This window comes from Acomys minous (genome assembly GCF_964271855.1).
Source record: "Acomys minous genome assembly, chromosome: 5".
In the NCBI taxonomy this organism is placed as follows: domain Eukaryota; kingdom Metazoa; phylum Chordata; class Mammalia; order Rodentia; family Muridae; genus Acomys; species Acomys minous.
In genome coordinates, this window is record NC_140494.1 from 80,842,611 (window position 1) to 80,849,064 (window position 6,454).

The window sequence follows — 6,454 nt, forward strand, 5'->3', positions numbered from 1 at the left end:
TGGGCATTAGATAGCTGGGTGGTTTAACTTAAGGGAATTTTTTTTTTTTTTTTATGGTTTAGGAAGCTGTTAAAAGTTTTTAGTTTCAGGGTTTCTTAGATTTAGATTAATCTTAGATGTATAGAAATGTGCTGCTTGACAATGGGGCATATTTTGAGAAATTTCACTATAAGGTGAAGATAATAGTGTGTTTTTACAGAAGTGAAGTGAGAGATGACTTAAAGCAGCTGCCTGCTGTTACTGCTTGGAAGAAATAAGAAGCATAATAGACAGTGCACATGAAGCTGTTGCAAGCGAAAAACCAGGATACTGTAGAGTAAACCCAGATGACGAGTATTATACTGTAAAATCATAAGACAGGAAATGCATGAACTAGTAACAGTTACTTACTGTCAGCATCATGTACTTTGTACTGTAAAAACCTGCTCATGCTATACTAATATAATTGGCAGAACTAGCTTGTTTGTATCGGCATCACCAGCAACACATAGACACCCATTGAAATTCAAGGCTAACAGTAGGGAAAGGTTTAGCTCTATTATGATGTCATAGCATTATTGTTATATGTGTTGCCTTTCATTGACAGAAATGTCATTATGCAGTAACAATTAAATAGAAGTGGCGAGTATGAAGGGGAAGCTATTTTAAGAACATTAAAAGCATATGGACTGAGCATAGAAATGTTCTAATGGTCTGGCCAGTGAGAAACAGCAAAGGGAAAAGTAAAACAACAAATTCTCTGTGTTCCTTATCACTATTTTTTATAGATGAGCATTCATTGTTCGGAGTAATGACTGTTCAGCGGTGCCAAAAAATAAATCTTTGCTGCCATCTTGTGGAAGAAAACAATTCTTATGTTTCATCTATGTCCTTGAGCTTGGCAAGAGTTACCATATATACTTACTCTACTTATATTTTTCATTAACTAAAAGAAAACTTCAAGTTACCTTTTAAATATCTACAAATATTCCTTCTGTTGCATTCATGAAAATCAAAACACCTTTTTATCTATATGCTTTGAAGTCTAATATTGTTTCATTAATTCTATTTCTAAACTAATTTATTTTATTTTGTTTTAAATTTTTCTCCAACTTCAATGGGCTAAGAAAAATTTTCATGGTAACTGTAAATATATTTATTGAGCCTTTTACACACACACACACACACACACACACACACACACACACACACACATACACACACACACATTCACTTATTCATTATATATTAGGTACCTTGTCAGTCATTGCTGTAACAACTCAGGGAGTAATAACATAATAATGAATTAGATATAAATCCTTGCCTTCTACAAGTTACATTTTAGTGACACATGAAGTACACTTGAATGTCTTCATAGTCTCTTAAAATGTGTTTATATCCACAGTGAACTGGACAACCCATTCCTAGGTTAGCAGGAAACCACAAGACACACCATCCGTTTCTTGAGAAAGTATAATTCAAAATACTTCAAAATAAGAGTCAGGAATATAAAACATAGAAACTGAAAATTTTAGTAATTTTATGCACTGATGAGATTTCAGAAAAATTTAATACAAATAAGAGTTAGCAGTAAAATTCAAATTTTTGGCTAATTTATTTAAATGTTAAGAAGACAATTTGTCTAACATTTATGTGTATCATCAGTGGTAAAATTTGATTAAAGCTGAAATAGTTTTTTAAAGCTAATATTTTAGATAATAAAAAAGTCATTCTTTGAAAATTGTTGCCATTATCACATAAGGAAGTCATTCCTAATGATAATAGCTTAAACTACTATCTGTAAAAATGTTCTCCTTTCTGCGAAACTTTTAATCCATAAAAATGAGCTATGGTAAAATTCATTTTTGAGGCATTCATTTTAAAAGACTTTCAGTTAAAATGCCTATATTTAAACATTTCAATTTGTTTTACTTGGAGTCCTCTCTGAAAGCATAGACTTTCAGAGTCTTAAGTCTTAAGAAACTTAAGAAAAAAGTTTTAAGAAAATAATTCATTTTAGGAAAATACCAAGGTACAGAGAAAGGGAGAAAGAGATGGGGTGGGGGGGAGGGAGAGAGAGAGAAAGACAGTGGGGGGGGGGCAGGGCCAGGAAGAAAAGGAAAGTCAAATCCTGTTGTGTATCACTCTAATTGCTACGGAATCTGCTAGAGTTCAATCCTAAACTTTAAAAAAACTCATTCTTGTACTTCCGGGTTTGTGATCATAGCATTTATCTAAGTGACTTAGCTGGCTGGTAAGACTGTATTTTTCTAGAAGTGTATATTTATTCTTTAACAATTTCATATATATGTATATAAGATCTTGATCCTAGCCAACCCTGCCACCCTGCTCCTCTGTATCCACAAACGTATCATCTAATTCTGACCCCCACCGAAACAACCCTTTCTCACCTTTGTGTCCTCTTATTTTATCATCCACCGTGCACATGTTCATGGATATGAGGCTATCCACTGGGACATGGAGAACCTATCAGTGGTCAATCCCATTTAGGGAGCATTTTACTTCTCCCCAGTAGTCACTAATCACCAATAACTCCTCAGCTGGGTGGGTCCTCATAAACCCCCTCATCACCCACTCTGTGCTGTTGATAAGCTGGGTCAACTGTGCCATGCTTCAAGGACAATGTTTCAGAACACTCCTCCATTCAGAGCTTGCTTTTTTTTTTTTTTTTTTTTTTTTTTTTTTTTTTTTGGTCCCCTTCTGCAATGTACCCTGGGCCAGGGCTGAACATTGATATAGATGATCCATTTAGAGCTGGCAACTCAATAGTCATGTATTCTTAGCACTTTTACACGTTATGAGTCTCTGCATCAGCTAGCGGTACCCACTGTGAATACTGAAAGTAGCAGCAATTTATGGGTATAAACACAAACATTTAGAAGGCATTTTGACAATGTGTCTTCTTAGCAAAATAAAAGTATTATGTTCCCGATTAGGATCTATGAGCGGCCTATCCATGGGCTTTTGACTAGGTATGATTCCGATGCTTTTTATGAGGCTACTAAAACTAATAATTACACTATCTTCAATAAGGAAAAATGTAAAAACATAAACAATTTTTGTTCACTTGTCTGTTTTTCAGACAGCACTTCACTGCGTAGCCCACATGGCCTTGAATACATGGTCCCCCTGCTTCGGCTTCCTGAGTGCTAGGATTACAGCTATCTACCATCATCCCCAGGCATCAAGATAACTACGAGCAAATGTCTTCACAATGCTGATATGACAGTTTAATAAACTATTCCACCCGAACTGCTATATACAAAGAAAATTCAAATATTGGTAACAGTAAGAAAACCTGGACTCTCCAAAAATCCTTATACCTGTGCATCTGTGGGTGTCTGTTGGCACAAGCCAGAAAGGAAAAATACAATGCTTTTATATATCATTTACAGTAATTCTTACTGTTTAGATTTTAAAGTTTTTACTTTTTGTGTTTTAGTTACTCCCGTGCTTTATAAAAATGAATTTCAATGTATTCTTGTTTGTAATATCTAGTGTTTATATAGATATAATATATCTATATAATATATAATATAATATATATATATAATATAATATATATTGAGAGTTACACCATGCATCCTGGTATTAACCTCACAATTCTCCTGTCTCAGCCTCTTGACTTTTGGAAACACTGACAGACATGTGTCACCACATCCAGCTTGTGATCTTTATTTTTAAAAAGAGAAACTCTTGAGTTGGGGGGTAGTTCAGTGGGTTGGGTGTCATCCTCACATACACTAAACCAGGTTCAACCTCCAGCAGTATAGGAAGCTGGGTAAAGGAGTAAGATGGCAAACATCTGTAATCCCAGCAACTGGGAGGTAGAGGCAGGAAGATCAGGAAAGCAAGGTCATCCTAGGCTACACAGTGAGAACTGAGCCCAGTGTGAACTATATGGACCCTGTGACCAAAAGAAAATGAAGAAGAAAAAAAAAAAGAAACAAAAAAATCAAAGCAACTAATCTAATAAAACTTCAAAAGCTTAAGGTTTTTTTTTTTTTGGCAATTCAAATTGTCACATATTTAAAGATGTTCAGCAATTCTGAATGATCTGCAAGGCTTTAAAATATCACTTAAAATATGAAAACTACAAATCAATGGGCAAAGGACTTATTTATTACTTTAATAAAGAAAAAAATTTAAAGCATAGCAAGTGTGGAAAGGTGTTCAGCATCACTGGTCAAAAATATAAATTAAAACCACAGTATGATATTTCAAATACATGTCAAAAACCTCAAGAGGTTCTACTTCTGTGTATGTGTATATTGTATGAAATATTATATATATATATATATATATATATATATATATATATATATAATGTATGAAAAGGAAATCATTGTACCAAAAGCACCCCTGTACTCCCAAGTTAATTATAGCACTGTTCACAATAACTATGATATGATAACAAATTAAGGGTCCATGAACAAATAACTACATAAATAACACAAGATTAAATATGTATACACAATGCTATATTATTTAGCCTCTGGAAAGAAAAAAGTCTTATCATTTTTTTATTATTTATTTATTTATTTATTTATTTATTTACATCTCAGTCACAGCTTCCTGCCCCTCCTCCTCTCCTTCCAGTCCCTTCCTCTTGCCTCACCAGTTTCTCCCACCCCCCTCCTCTTTTCTTCTCAGAAAAGGGGAGACCTGCACTGGTGATCAACCCACCTTGGCACATCAAGTTTCAATAGGACTGGGTGCATCTTCTCCTCTTGTGGTTAGACAAGGCAGCCCAGTTATGGAAAAGGGATTCAAAGGCAGGCAATAGAGGCAGCAACAGCCTCTGCTCTTGCTGTTAGGAGGTCCACATGAAGACCAAGCTGCACAACTGTTAGATGCATGCAGAGGGCCTAGGTCCATCCCATGCATACTCTCTGGCTGGCGGTTCAGTCTCTGTGGTCCCCTAAGGGCCCAGGTTAGTTGATTCTGTAAGTTTTCTCCTGGTGTCCTTGGCCTCTCTGGCTCCTTCAAATGCTTATAATACTGTTATGTTAAGGAAAACAAAGTAGTACAAAAATATAAATACTGGGCCTGGAGATATTGTTGAATGGTCAACCACTTCCCAAGAAAGCAAAAGTTACCAACCAACACTGTAAATGAACAAAACCGACAAATTCTGCATATTCCAACATTTGTGTCCTAGTCAGTGTTCTGTTACTGTGAAGAGACACAATGAACAAGGCAACTCTTGTTTTGTTTTTCAAGACAGGGTTTCTCTGTGTAGCCTTGGCTGTCCCGCACTCACTTTATAGAATGAGGCTGGCCTCAAACTCACAGAGATCCTCCTGCCTCTGCCTCCCTGAGTACTGGGATAACAAGGCAGCCTTTATAAAGGAGCATGTTTTACTGGGAGATTGCTAACAGTTTCAGAGGTTTTGTCCACGATCATCATGGCAGGGAGCATGGAGTTACACAGTCTCTGTAGTAGTAGTTGAGACTTACATCCTGAAGCACAGGCCAAAAGAGACACCAGACTTGGCATGGGTTTTTGAGACTTCAAACTCACCCCCAGTGACATGCTTCCTCCAACAAGCCCATACCTCCTAATCCTTCTAATTCTTTCAAATAGTGCCACTCCCAGGTGACTAAGCAATCAAATGTACGGCCTTTGGGGGAATATTCTTATTCAAACCACCACACAGAGGAACTCTTAGATGCATAAAGCAGGTCTGAGTAGATAGAAGAGAGTAAGGGTAAGAGAAAACACTTTGGTCAAACAGTAGCTTTAGTAATATCAGATCACATTTTGCAATCTAACGTAAAACACTGTGACTGTATTTAATAAAATGGTTTTGCAGTGTTAAAATTGTTTAAGATAGAAATCAGTTGTTCACACACACACACACACACACACACACACACACACACAAATGCCAAACATATTCAGTGATGAATGTTAATTATTTTGATTGTGGGGAATCGTTCTCATTGTAGATAATATATCCAAATATTGACTTAGGCATGATGGTATGCCCCTGTAATCCCAGCACTTGTGAAGGGGAGGCAAGAAGATGAACTTCTTTTTTTGTTTGACTTCAGTTTTGTTTTTCAAGACATGTTTTCTCCGTGAGCACCAGGCTGGCCTTGAACTAGTGGAGAGCCACCTGCCTCTGCCACCCTAAGTGCTGGGATTAAAGGTGTGTGCCTCCATTCCTGGCTCAAAGATGAACTTCTATCTACATTATTACACTATTTTTTTTCTTCCATTCTTTTAAAGTAAGTTTTTAATCACATGCATTTGTTTGTGACATATGTTCGTGGATCCATGTGCACATCAGAGCATGTTTGGCAGTCAGAATAAAACTTGAAGGAGTCAAGTTTCTCCTCTCGTGTGGGTCTCAGGCATCATCTAACTCTGCTCTTCATTACTGGCAGCAAGCGCTGGTTTACTCTCTGAGCCAACCCTGTACCCCACTATGTTTTGTTTTAATATCTA